Source organism: Bison bison, unplaced genomic scaffold (assembly GCF_000754665.1).
Source record: "Bison bison bison isolate TAMUID 2011002044 unplaced genomic scaffold, Bison_UMD1.0 scf7180017864162, whole genome shotgun sequence".
Classification (NCBI taxonomy): domain Eukaryota; kingdom Metazoa; phylum Chordata; class Mammalia; order Artiodactyla; family Bovidae; genus Bison; species Bison bison.
In genome coordinates, this window is record NW_011494734.1 from 1,125,824 (window position 1) to 1,140,702 (window position 14,879).

At 44.5% G+C, this 14,879-nt stretch overlaps 1 protein-coding gene across 5 annotated transcripts in view; it reads right to left on the bottom strand.

Moving 5' to 3' along the window:
• The window catches only part of ATXN7L1 (ataxin 7-like 1), a 257,762-nt gene that overhangs the window by 63,675 nt on the left and 179,208 nt on the right, over positions 1–14,879 (bottom strand). The window contains exon 1 of one of the 5 annotated variants that reach the window (XM_010841450.1): positions 6,036–6,812. The exons of 3 other annotated variants lie outside the window; for them this stretch is intronic. The gene's annotated coding sequence lies outside the window, so the exon portion shown is untranslated. One more of the 5 variants, XM_010841448.1, reaches the window with a different exon arrangement.

Sequence of the window (14,879 nt, forward strand, 5' to 3'; positions counted from 1 at the left end):
TATATATATAAACAAGCAGGCTCAGCCAAATTTAAAAATGGGCAAGGGATCTGAACACACATTTTTCCAAAGAAGATAAACAAATGAACAACAAGTATTCGTAAATTGCTCAGCATTTCTGTTCACCAGGGAAATGCAAATCAAAATCATATGAGATACCACTTCACACATACTAGAACGACTATGTATATAAAAACAACAACCAAAAAACCCCCAAATGGAAAATAACAAGGCTTGGTGAGGATGTGGAGAAATTGGAACCTCTGGGCACCATCTGTGGGAATGTGAAATGGTACAGCCTCTATGGAAAACAGTGTGGTGGTTCCTCGAAAAGTTGAACATGGAATCACCACACGATTCAGGAATTCTTCTCCTAGAGTACAGACCCAGAAGAAATGAAACCAGGTACTCAAACAAATTCCTGTATATGAAGGCTCACTGCAGCACTATTAGCAAGAGCTAATGTCCATCAATGGATGAATAAATAAATTGCAGTATATACATAATCAGTTCAGTTCAGTTGCTCAGTCGTGTCTGACTCTTTACGACCCCATGGACTGCAGCACGCCAGGCTTCCCTGTCCATCACCAACTCCTGGAGCTTATTCAGACTCATGTCTATTGAGCCAGTGATGCCATCCAGCCATCTCATCCTCTGTTGTCCCCTTCTCCTCCCGCCTTCAATCTTTCCCAGTATCAGGGTCTTTTCAAATGAGTCAGTTCTTCCCATCAGGTGGCCAAAGTATTGGAGTTTCAGCTTCAGCATCAGTCCTTCCAATGAACATTCAGGACTGATTTCCTTTAGGATGGACTGGTTGGATCTCCTTGGTGTCCAAGGGACTCTCAAGAGTCTTTTCCAACACCACAGTTCAAAAGCATCAATTCTTCAGTGCCCAGCTTTCTTTATAGTCCAACTCTCACATCCATACACAACTACTGGAAAAACCATAGTTTTGATTAGACGGACCTTTATTGGCAGAGTAATATCTCTGCTTTTCAATATTCTGTCTAGATTGGTCATAACTTTTCTTCCAAGGAGCAAGCATCTTTCATGGCTGCAGTCATCATCTGCAGTGATTTTGGAGCCCCCCAAAATAAAGTCTCTCACTGTTATTCAACCATAAAAAGAAATGAAGTACTGATACATGCTACCATATGAATGAACCCAGAAAACCCTATGCAAATGAAAGAAGCCAGGTACAGAGGTCATGTATGATATACATGCTATTTATAGGAAATGTCTGGAATAGGCAAATCCACAGAGACAGAAAGCAGACTGGAGGTTGCCAGGGACTGAGGCAGGGGGCTAGGGAGTAGAATAACTGCTGAATGGGTATGCGGTTTTATTCTGGAGTGATGAAACATTTGGAACCAGATAGAAGTGGTGGTTGCACAACACTGTACATGTACTCAATGCCACCAAACTGTTCACTTTAAATTGGTTACTTCATGTTATATGGATTTCACCTCAAAACCAAAAAACCCAAAGCTCTGCTGAAAGTAAGGGCCAAGACAATCCACACACAGAACAACCAGTTTCAGAATCACTGAGAGTTACCTTTAAAACTCTTCTTGGAATCACTTAAAGGAAGTAATTTTTAACTTAAGATAACTAAGGGGGCCAGTAGGATAGCAGATAGGTACTCACTTCAAGACAGACAATTCAGGTCCACAAAGAAGTGTTGATTTGTCTTAAGCAATACCCAGTCCCCTCTTCCCCTACCAGGCACGATGGCTGCCCTTCTATTTACAGGTGGAAGGCTGAGGCACAGCTCCCCTCTGCCAGGCCCCTCATCCCTGATATAGCCGTCATTTCCACCAAAGGGACTCGGGTCTTAGACTTTGACATTGGGACATAGTCACAGACTCCCCCACCCCTAACCTCCAGAGCAAGAAGAAACCCCACAGGTAAACATTCTCTGCTACCTCTGCTGGCCCCTTCCAGGGCTGGCATCACCTCCTTGGAGTGGCAGCCATGGGGCTGCCCAGCCTGGCTTCTCCAGCACAGGCCCTGGGCTCTCCCAGGCCAAGCAGCACCACCACTGGACAGTCTCCCTTCTGCCTGAATGTTAATTCCATTTCTGCCCCATGGAGGTCACCCTGAACTGGTCCAGTTTCCCTCCCATGGACACTTTGCCAAATGCTTTGTTCCCTGAAATATCCTTCTCCAGGCTAAATACTCTCAGACATCTTCTAAAATCATTCCTCTCAAAAGGTCATTTTCACTCTTCTCCTGATCTCTGGGTCCTCTTTGGCTCCCACGGCCTTCCTAAACTGTGACACTCAGAAGGGAGACCATTATAGGTGGGCAGCTCCCATCTGTCTGTTGTGGATATTGTTCTCCTGTTAAGTCCACCAGGCACTCAAGCTATATTTTTTATTTCTAACAGCCACATCACCCTTAAGTCTTATTTCACACTCTTCACTGCCAAGCTGCTTATCCACAGGTGTCCTTTAAAAATGTCATCTTGTTGGATTCAGTCCGCTGCTCTGACCTCTGGAGATCTTTCTGGACTCTACTCATTAATGTAATTGTTCTTCCTCCTAAATCTCTCCTATCTTGAAAAATTGGATAATCCTGCCACTAAGACTATTCTTCTTCTAAATCCTCATTTATAACATGGAAGAGGAGGACGGGGCCAAGTGCGCAACATAATATATCCGTTGGGGTGACAGCAACCTGTGGACAGCACTCTAGAGGTGTGACTCTGCTGATCCACCTGCCATTCAGGGCAGGTATGTCACCTGGTCCACACATCTTCATCTTCATTGGTACAGATCCCACAGATGACTAACAAATGGGGCTAAAAACAGCCCTCCTGCTATCAGCAGTTGAAAGACTAAGTATAAAACTCTTATCAGAGCTTCACACAGTGAGTAATCAAATATGCCTTTATAACTGACAAGAAATACAATAAAAGGAGAAAACCTGGTTTTCCAATTCCCAGACTGCCCTCCTTTTTGGCAACCTATATAGTTGGTTGGTGGCAACCAACTATACACATTACGCAGCTGAAACCAATACAAGGAGCACTGGCGTCCAAAAGCTGGAGTCTGAATACTGGCTCCCTCCTTCCAGAACCTCTGTGTTCTGAGGTTAAAAATATCTGCCCTTCAAGGCTATAGGGAGGAGTCAATGAGACGAGGCATGTAAAAGAGGTTTAAAAGTTGAGTCAGGCTATGCAAACATAAAAGAAGCATATTATGATTATTACTACTATAAATCTCTCCAAGATACCATTCCCACTGGCAGAAAGCTGCCAGTTAGGCCAACGAAAAACCTACAGATGCACTCAGGCTGCCAGGAGGCAGGTCTTCCAGCACAGAACAGCTGAACTGCTGTAAAGCATCTTCCTTTTCCCAAGGTTGGTGGGATGTGAGGGTTTGGCCAATTCATATGCAAAAGCCAAAGGGCGAGGAGGATGGCTGGGAAACTTCTCAGTATTCACTCCCAACCTCTCCAACACAAACGCCTGTGGGTTCCCTTCAAGGTTCTTCATTCACTCAGGCTATGAGATTATCTATACAGTAGGGAGGGGGCACCCATAATCACTGTAGGCTGAGAAGCACACAATCTGAGACACCTCCAACCTAAGGCCTTCAAAGGTGGGTCTCCAATCCCACCCCAGCCTGACAGACAGGACGAAGAAATCGGGAGTATAACAGGGTCCCATCCATAAAGGCAGACTGGAATCAAATCAGAACAAAAAGTTTCTTAATCTCTGCGTTGCAGCCAGTTCACCCAGTTTGGATGGGGCAATGAATGAGAAGGCAGATGAAAGAAAGATATGTGCGGGCTGGAGCTCTGGCTCCCCAGCTTCACCGTCCAGGCTAAGACCACATCTTTATACTGGGACCAAAGGGCCTGACCTGTCCCTCTCCAGCTCAGTGAGACTATTATGAGAAAGTACAGGGCATGCTCTAAACCGTAGAAGACGAAAAGCAAACCTCATCCTCATTCTCTGCCAGGTTAGAGCAGACCAAAAAACAACACACAATACAAACAACCTTGCTTGTATATTACTGTTGTTGTTATTCAGTCTCTTAAGTCACGTCTGACTCGTTGTGACCCCATGGACCGCAGCACTCCAGGCTTTCCTGATCTCCACTCTCTCCACAGTTTGCTTGGATTTATGTCCATTGAGTTAGCGATGCTATCTAACCATCTCATCCTCCACTGCCCGCTTCTCCTTTTGCCTTCAATCTTTCCCAGCATTGGGGTCTTTTCCAACGAGTCAGCTCTTCACACAGATGAGAGAGACATGGAGGAGAAAAAGAAATCCACTGATGGCAGCACTGGGCAGTGAGAATCACGTCACGTTTCGGCCTATGTCACAGTTACTACCTTGGAAATTTCCATTTCAACCGTCCATTTTCATTTCATGTGTAAGTTGGTGATGCTGGGGGTGGGGAGCAGTGGGAGATTTGGACCTGTCTGAGAGGGACCCGTGTACTTGGATCAGGACAGACTTCCTACTCAGAAGGCCTTTCACAAGGCCCAGGTGATGTTTTCTCCCTCCCTTTCAATTTGTTTGGTTTAAAATATTTAACCAGAGGCACAATGAAGTGTCTCATTTGCCACGTTCTCCTGGACCATTAGACGGGGACTTCACACTTACTACGCTGATGAACATGCTACTTAGCCATGCAAATTCTGGGAGCACACACACCAAGATGGGAGGTGCTCAAGGCACGCTCTCAGGGGCTGATTTAATTACACAGCCACGCGGTGGGGAAAGCAGAGCAATTTTTAGCCAACTGCTCTAGTAAATATTATGGGAAGCCCCTTCATAGAGTGCTAATGCTGCCTAGTGATTTCGAACATGTTTGGCTTTAGTTCTCATTCAAACACGCACGTGGTCCCCAAAGACGCCGCCACTGGGGCCAGAAAATCAAATAGATCATGCAGTAGCTGACATGCCGTCTTGCCGTTCAATATTATTATTATTATTATTTTTTTACTATAAACCCCGGAGTATTACTGTCATTTCAGTGAGGACAAACTGGAAACTCACTTTCCAGCCCCTGACTTCCTCAGCTCCTCCCCCAGTCCCACCGCCCGCTCTGGGCCGGCTGCACTGCTCCCCAGGGTTGGACAAAACAACCACCAGGAACCTATTTCGGACGTTTGAAACAATACCCAATCACTGCATCCACTCTCCCAGAGCGTCCCAGAGGAAATGGCATCATTACTTTCATTTTACTCCATTTGTGACCAACCAAAAGAAAACAACACATCCTAAGACAATTATCAGGGAATCTGATGTCGGCAGCTGGAGAGGACGCTCCGGAATGTTATCAAGTGACCTCTCGGAGAAATTAATTTTCAAGAGCTAAAATAACCTTCTGCTGCGCACGCCCGCCCGGCCGTTTCTCTAGCTGCAGAAACGGATTTCACTTTCCACAGTTAGAACAGAAAACTCTCAGGCATCCCCATTTTTTCTTTTTTTTTTTCCAAAAAAGTCTATAAATAACCCAGGATCAGCAAAATTTATGCAAAACATCCTGCTAGAAGAAGAAATGTAAACTAAAACCACTTACAGCGAGACTCGGGCTGCCAACTTAATCTGATTCTATGACGACTGTAAACACGTTGTACTTTTGGAACCTGAAGCGATCCATATTAGCAGATGTCATCACAGAAAAGAAAAAGAAAAAAAAAAAGAAGAAGACCTCCTCCTCCCAAACTAAATAACAAAAGCCTGGCCCCCAAACAGAGCACTGTGGTTGGGGGTCCAGTGTTCCGCACGGCCCAGGACCCAACGGCTGGCCAGCTGCAGTCAGTACCAGCTATCCGAGCTTGCACACGCCAACTGTTTTGACTACAGGCACTTGTTAAACACAGAGTTTCAGGTCCTACCAGTTGGACACCAGAAGTTCATAGAACTGACCCAGTGCCAAGAACAACAAGCCCAGAAAGCGAAACGGCTGCCTCGTGCGCCGTGTTTTCGTTAACTGTTTATGCAAGCCCCAGACCAATCGGGTAACAATTAAGAAGACAACCGAACTTAAATAACAAAAGCAGAAGATTACCACCTTGAAGGAAATGGAGATGTTTGGCAGATAAAGGACAGTTCAAAGGTGGGGTGGGTGGGGGGTTTTCAGAGAGAATGGGGAGGAGGGGCAGGTGTCACATGACAAACTGCGGTTATTAGCAGAAGGAACTGGGTGCTTCCTTGAAGCATCTTTAACTTAAAGCTTGACATAGAGATTCTGCAAATACTGAGGCCCTGGTACACATCTGGGGTGACGATTACAAGCACTGGAATTTGGACGCTGGCAAATCCCGAAGGAGAAAAAAGGGGTGTGCTGAGCGGAAGTCTTGAGACACGGAATGGGACTTCCAAGTTCCCTGCTTCGTGCAGCAAGGCCGCCGAGCCACAGAGGAAGCAAGGGACTGAGCACGTAAGAAGTGAATGGAGGGACTGCATCCCCGGGCTGCTTCTCACCTGGTCCCGAGAAAGGCTTCCCTTTTCTCTTTGAGATCAGGGTTGCTGGGGCCAACCTTCCTCCCTCATCCAGTCTGGGATCTAGATTCTCTTACAGGTGACAGTGGATAAAGTATTTTCATTTGGCAAGATAAAATAAAAAGGAATGCTTAAATCACATATTTAACAAAGTTTTTCATTTCTTTCCCAGAATGCATTAAGCCCTATCTCATTTTTACACCAACACAATTGACCAGATCAAATTTTAGAATTATCTGAGGATTTGAGAAAAGTGAATTCCAAGGTTATTGGGATGCAAATGTAAGAATGAGAATTTTGCAATTGCTGAATGGATTCAAATCTAACCTCTGCTCCACCTTCTTCTTCTTCTCTCTCTCATCTGCCTCTGAATTGAAGAATAAAATGTTGCCCCTTTCCCACTCCAGAGGTTTAGTGAAAACTAATGAGTAGGTAGAAACAGGTTGTTTATAAAAACTATTTTAACCACAGGCCAGGTTCATGTTGATTCTGGAGAGTAAATGTCGTTCCTCTGGTTCCAGGGATCTCCAGTGCAGTGGTGGAGGGTATGCACACCCACGTAACGGCTAACCCCTTCCTCCCAAAGGAACCCACATTTTCTTAAAACTACACAGACGTATTTCACCAGGATCTGAAACACAGCAGTTGCCTGATGGATCTAGACAACAGCATAGGCAGCTTGGAGCCTCCCAGACAAAGGAAGGCCAAGGGGAGGAAGAGGTTGGGGGAGGGGAGGGGAGGAGAGGAGGGAAGGGGCTCCCTGGAGAGAAGGGTCTGGTGGGGCAACATGAGGCTCACTACAGCATCCGGCCCCGGATTGACAACTGACTTCTTAAAGCGACCCCAGAATTGTGAGATTGGCCTCTCACTCAGAACTCCAAGGTTTACTTGTCCTCTTCATCACTCACTACAATTACAGGGCCAGTATGATTATCCCCATTTAACAAGCAGGAAAACGGAGGCTCAGAGAAAGCTCGGTCTCAGCCCCATGAACCGTGGCTGTGCTGGTATGGTACTTTATTATCTGCAATTATTTTCATTTTCACAGACAAGTAAACTGAGATTTCTGGAGAGGCTACAAATCATGTCCAAGGCCACACTGCAAATCATCAACAACATCAGGTCTCCTAACTGCTAACCCAGTCCTCCTTGCTTGCCTCTACCACGTTCCAGAACACAGAATGATAGAACTGAAAAGGCCAGTAAAGCTGTCTTATTAAAAAAGCACATCATCTTTCCTGATTTTCTCAAACTCCCATCCTCACGGTTTCTCAGTTCTTAGATTGCAACTCTCTAACAGGGAGGCTTCCTCTCCACACTGTGGGGAGAGCTCTGGAAGTCTGCATTCCAGAGCTACTATTTCAATGCAAAGCCACCACCTCCACCCAGTCTGCACCCCGTCCTCCTTTGATTTCATTAGCACACCCAGTTGCTAACCCCTGGCTCCTTACCTAATCCCAGTCTAAGCAGCCGCCAGAGCGGATGCCCCAGCAGGCCTGCCAAGCTGTACATGATGCCGCCTGCATCTCCAAGGTGTGCTGTCTCGCATGCAGAAGGGATCTGCCTGAATCTCTTCTCCAACATGTGTATCAAGGTTACGCTTTTGCTGCGTTATTTTGTTACAGAGGCTGATGGAAATAAAGGACCAAATGAAGGATCCCACTGTCATATCCCTTGTCCGTGCCAAGTGGACACACTCCCAGCTTGATAGGGGGTGACATTACTATCCTGTGATACATGTGAGTGGGTTCATTGTAGGTTTGGGGCATTTTATTTGAGAAGTTACAGTAATGAGTTTGCCACAGGATTTGTAGGAGTGAATGGGGATGAATTTAAGCATTCAGGGCCATGAACAGAGATGCTGAAAATTGACTGCAGAGGGGGAGAGGTCAGGAGGGATGATTAGAAAGTCCTAGAACATTTTACTGCCACTTTGTGAATCTACCTCTCCCCCTTCTTTCTCTCTGAAAATGCAACCAGCAGGGAAGCTGGGTGCTATGGTGGACTTCATGTTGAATATCACTAAGGCAGTCAACATTGTGAACTCTCATCAAATCCGCGTGCTGCTGTTGGTGGGAGAAGCTCTATGGCTAGATGCGATGCACAGGTGGCACCTCCCACCAGTTTATTTGAGGTTGTTTTGGTAACCACAGGACATTTGCATCCATGCTGCCTGAAAATTATATGGGGCCTGGGTAAATCAGAACAGTCTCAGCAGGAAAATTCACTGGCTTACATGACACAAAGTGAGGAGAATATTTCCATGAACCTTGTGACTCCTCTGAGCACAGAGACCATTTTTTTTTTTTAAACCAAAAAGTAGGACACAGGGTTTGACAAGCATTGGGAAGACAGGATAGGCTATTAAAAAGTAGAACTCCTGAAAATCTGAGGGGCATGGCCACTAAATCAGTAAAATTAGCAAAAGTAGGCTAATAGAGGGATGCAGAATTGTTAGCATTAGTTTGTTGTGGCTGTTACTGGTGTGCTTAACAAAGGCAGTTCTATCATAGACCAGACAAACAGTGCTCTGCTTGCAGATATGGTGATTTGGGGAGGGCTGATAAGGACAGTACATCCAGTTTGGAGCAGGACAGCGGTGAAGGAGACAAAGCTGAGGTCTGCTGCCCACGCTCTGGGCTTTCAGACCCCTCCACTGAGGGCACTGCATCAGAGTACATACGCACAGAAGGAACGTGCGCAGGACCAAGTAAGGTCTTAAAAATACGGCCTGCATATGTGGCTAGGTTGCTAAGTTGCTTTAGTCATGTCCAACTCTTTGTGACCCTGTGGACTGTATAGCCTACCAGGTTTCTCTGTCCATGGGGATTCTCCAGGCAAGAATACTGGAGTGGGTTCCCATGTCCTTCTCCAGGGGATCTTCCTGACCCAGGGATCTAATGCACATCCCTTATATCTCCTGCACTGGCAGGCAAGTTCTTGACTACTAGCACCACCTATGAAGCTGCATATGTGGAGAGCAGTCAAGAAAAGACAGAGGCCTGAGCTCTCAGGAGAAACAGAGAAGCAAAGTTACACAGCAGTAACTTGCGGCTGCTGTTGGATGCAGGCCTGACTTTACTCCCTGATGCTGCCCTGCAGACTTCCAGGTCAGGACCTGAGGCTCAGCTGGACACTCTTCCCTTTTGCCCTGTTACCTGGGTTCACAGGGACTGGGCCAGCCTGCCTGGTCGTACCTGGACCTGGCTTTTGGCATAACCCTTGGTAATGTGAACTCATGACCAGAGCTGCAGAGACAGGTTTGCACATACGGGACCACAGACCCTAGATTCTTCAGAAGATAGTCAGTTTCAACCAGCCTTGGCTGACACTACACCATAATTTGAAAAACGACTTTATACTGAAGGTCAGCCAATGTGGGTTGACTGCAGTCTGGACTACTAGACTTCACATTCCTTGAGGACTTGTTCAGAGTCTCGCTTATCTTTGGAAGCCAATGTCCTGCCAGAGTATGGAAGTCTTGCTATGCCTTTTAATACAGGTTTTAAATGAATGAAGTTCCACTTAATGTGAACCACAGATAGACGAATACCTTATGAGATATACCTGAAGGTGAATATCTTTTTGTTAAGTATGTATGAAATTTGGTGTTCAATTAATTTTGTTTCCATTAATTAATTTTTTTAAAAGTACAATATTTCATTATTGTTTTTTTAGGTTTCTTCCCCACCCCCCACCAAGTCAAATTTGGTATTTTTTAAAGTTATATTATGGTTCAAGTTAGAGAGAAGGTAGAAAGGCTTTCCACTTAAGATTAAAAATACTAAATCTTCAAAAAATTGTAGCTACTTTGTAATAGGAATCTTTCCAAAGGTCTTCATTCTCTTGTACTCTGTTCTCTTAAATGGTATATACTTTGAACATTATTTGATCTTTTTTTTTTTATATAACTCAAGGTCACTGTTAAGGGCATTCATTTCTATACTTTGCTACAAAATGGTGATATCAGGGCCTACCACACCTTTCAGACTTTTTGACCCTGATCCATCTCAAGAAATGAATTTTACATGGCAACAACCTGGTATGCACAAAAACTTCAAAGGTTGTAAGATTTATCTTTACTAAGTAAAAACCACTTGAATATTTTCTCTTCTCTTCTATGCCATGGTTTCAAATGTTGGTCAGGGATGGCTAAAGTGATCACCCCCACCATCACAAGAGGCACCTGTGGCATACAAACAGAGAAAGTACACAGGCCTTCTGTCCTACACAAAAAGGGCTTCAGCGTCCCCACTTGCAGCCTTTTACTTTCTTTTTGGCTGCACTGGGTCTTCATTGTGGTGCAAGGGCTTTTCTCTAGTTGTGGTGTTAGGGGGCTTCTCTAGTGCTGGCATGTGGGTTTCTCCCATTGCCACGACATATGGGAATCTTAGTTCCCCGACTACAAATGGAACCCGAGTCCCCTGCACTGGCAGGTGGATTCTTAATCCACTGGACCACCAGGGAAGTCCCTGGCTTTTACTTTCCTCCTGCATCTGGTGTCACTTATACTCAGTCAGGGCCTGCCTCCACAGTCCAACTCACAGAGTTCTAATTTGCCAAACCTGGAAATCAGACCATCCAGCTTGCTTGTGTAAACGGAGTGTAAAGTGTTGCTCCATGAAAGCCTGAGGGGTGCCCCATGGATGGCTCATGGGGTGAGGTATTCTTATGTGCTAGAGTTCCTGGTGGGGCTCCCAGAAGTCTTGCCCAGCGGCAAGGCTCATGACACTGAGGTGTTACTGGATTTGTTCACCCACATGTGAACATGAGTGTTTCTCCTTTGAAAGGAATAGTCTGATCACTGGGCTTCAAGGGCTATTAAATGACAAAGGCTCCCAGCAGTAATATAGCTTCGGGAATGACCAGCTCTGGGCTCCAGTGTATGAGAAGTATTCCCTAGAGTAACTGACTCTACTTCAGGCAGTTTGTAACAACAGTGCAGTATTTTGATCTCCACTCTGATATGCCCTTTGCCCTGTAATTTACAGCTCCTCCTGGACTACACTTCAACTCTCAGGAGTCTTCCCACCTAAATCAAAGATGCTAATCTAACAGGCTTATGAGTTGTCTCCTAGTGAAATTTTGAAGTGATGTGCATGTGTATGTGTGTGAAGATATCTTAAATTGATTTTAAATAACTATAGCAGAGCGGGTAGATACTGTGTCCCTAAAGAAACCTAGATAACAAGCAATCAGGCACTGGTCACATAAACTACTGGCACATCTATTCAGTGGAATTTCTGCTGCTGCTGCTGCTAAGTCGCTTCAGTTGTGTCCGACTCTGTGCGACCCCATAGACGGAAGTCCAGCAGGAATTTCTGGGAAGCTATAAAAATGATGATGTAGATCTATACTTACTGAAATATGTCCACAATAATTGCAGACAGAAAAAAAAGATTTCAAGACAATGCCTACAATAGGATTCCATTTTTATTTTTTTAAATATAAAATATATGCAAAGAGGTACACATGTATAACACATATATAAACACATAGACATGGGAAAAAGATGGAAAGTTTTACATGGAAATATTTATTTTTATTTCCTAAAATGGTTGGTGGTTTTTAAAATGTATCAGTTTTATAATAAGAAAAAAGCATTTTCACTTTGAAAAAATAAAATTCTACATTATTATGCAAAAAAGTACTTCTGCTTGTGGCACTCACCCCATTCTTATCTTGTAAGTGACTGTTCCCCCGGGAACACTCACTATATCCATGTATCCATCCATAGGGTGACACACTCAAGCTGAGGCACACTCACTTCTCATGAGTTATGATGTCTTTTCAAACTTTTAAAAGAGTTCTATTCCTATATAATAGGGTAAGTTGAATCTTTATTGGAGAATTTTCACATTAATGCATATGAAGGCAAAGGAAGGGCTTATGGTTTTACTTTTAAGGGTCATGTTCTCTTCTCTGATGGAGTTAAGGGGAAATGTAAGTCCTGAAACTAGTTACCTCCCTGGCAGATGCAGGCTACCAGGTCTATCCATTCTCCAGGAAGACAAGAAAGAGCTGACACCATCTAGATTCTGAAGCTAATTTTCTTCCAAGACAGAGTCCATTCAAAGCATAAACTGATGTTGGGTTTAAGGACAGGAACAATCCCTAATTTGTGTTCTCTCTACAAAGTGTATTCACATCCAAGAAATATCGCCCCTCAAAATGACTAGGAGGAAGGGCAAGCAAATGTACTATTCTGAAGTTGACAAATGAGGAAAATAGGATGTATCAAGGGGGGGCTTTCGAACTGTGATGCTGGAGAAGACTCTTGAGAGTCCCTTGGACTGCAAGGAGGTCAAATCAGTCAATCCTAAAGGAAATCAACCCTGAACATTCATTGGAAGGACTGATGCTGAAGCTGAAGCTCCAATACTTTGGCCACCAGATGCAAAGAGCCAACTCACTGTAAAAGACCCTGATGCTGAGAAAGATTGAAGGCAAGAGGAGAAGGGGACGACAGAGAATGAGATGGTTGGATGGCACCACAGACTCAATGGATATGAGTTTGAGCAAACTCCAGGAGATGGTGAAAGACAGGGAAGCCTGGTGTGCTGAAGTCCACAGGATCGTAGAGTAGACACGATGTAGTGACTGAACAATAATAACAACACTACTAGAGAGGGATTCAAACCATTCTCTTGGGTTTATTCTCCATTTTCTGTGCCACTGCATTCTTTCCAGAAGCAAAGTAACCATATACCTATTATCCTAACCGGACAACTTTGAAAGGGAAAAGAGGTACATTTAAACACAGGCTTCAGGGCATCTACGAACAAAGCTAGTGGAGATGATGGAATTCCAGTCAAACTGTTTCAAATCCTAAAATATGACGCTGTGAAAGTGCTGCACTCAATATGTCAGCAAATTTGGAAAACTCAGCAGTGGCTACAGGACTGGAAAAGGTCAGTTTTCATTCCAATCCTAAAGAAAAGCAATGTCAAAGAATGCTCAAACTGCCGCACAATTGCACTCATCTCACATGCTAGTAAAGTAATGCTCAAAATTCTCCAACCCAGACTTCAGCAATACGTGAACCGTGAACTTCCAGATGTTCAAGCTGGATTTAGAAAAGGCAGAGGAACCAGAGATCAAATTGCCAACACCCACTGGATCATCAAAAAAGCAGGAGAGTTCCAGAAAAACATCAATTTCTACTTTATTGACTATGCCAAAGCTTCTGACTGTGTGGATCACAATAAACTGTGGAAAATACTGAAAGAGATGGGAATACCAGACCACCTGATTTGCCTCTTGAGAAATCTGTATGCAGGTCAGGAAGCAAAAATTAGAACTGGACATGGAACAACAGACTGGTTCCAAATAGGAAAAGGAGTATGTCAAGGTTGTATATTGTCACCCTGCTTATTTAGCTTATATGCAGAGTACATCAAGAGAAACGCTAGGCTGGAGGAAGCACAATCTGGAATCAAGACTGCTGGGAGAAATATCAATAACCTCAGATATGCAGATGACACCACCCTTATGGTAAAAAGTGAAGAAGAACTAAAGACTCTCTTGATGAAAATGAAAGAGGAGAGTGAAAAAGTTGGCTTAAAGCTCAACATTCAGAAAACTAAGATCATGGCATCCGGTCCCATCACTTCATGGCAAATAGATGGGGAAACAGTGGAAACAGTGTCAGACTTTATTTTTCTGGGCTCTAAAATCACTGCAGATGGTGATTGCAGCCATGAAATTAAAAGACGCTTACTCCTTGGAAGAAAAGTTATGACCAACCTAGATAGCATATTAAAAAGCAGAGACATTACTTTGTCAACAAAGGTCTTCTAGTCAAGGCTACGGTTTTTCCAGTAGTCATGTATGGATGTGAGAGTTGGACTATAAAGAAAGCTGAGTGCCACAGAATTGATGCCTTTGAACTGTGGTGTTGGAGAAGACTCTTGAGAGTCCCTTGGACAGCAAGGAGATCCAACCAGTCCATCCTAAAGGAGATCAGTCCTGGGTGTTCTTTGGAAGGACTGATACTGAGGCTGAAACTCCAATACTTTGGCCACCTGATGGGAAGAACTGACTCATTTGAAAAGACTCTGATGCTGGGAAGGATTGAGGGCAGGAGGATAAGGGGACGACAGAGGATGAGATGGCTTGATGGCATCACCGACTCAATGGACATGGGTTTAGGTGGACTCCAGGAGTTGGTGATGGACAGGGAGGCCTGGCATGCTGCGGTTTATGGGGTCATAAAGAGTTGGACATGACTGAGCAACTGAACTGAACTCAGGGCAGCAGGTACAAACTGTGACTCTCCCAGGCAAACTAGGCTTTATAGTCACTTTAGATATAATCTAGGATGGAACAACGGACTGATTCCAAGTAGGAAAAGGAGTACGTCAAGGCTGTATATTGTCACCCTGCTTATTTAGCTTATATGCAGAGTACATCA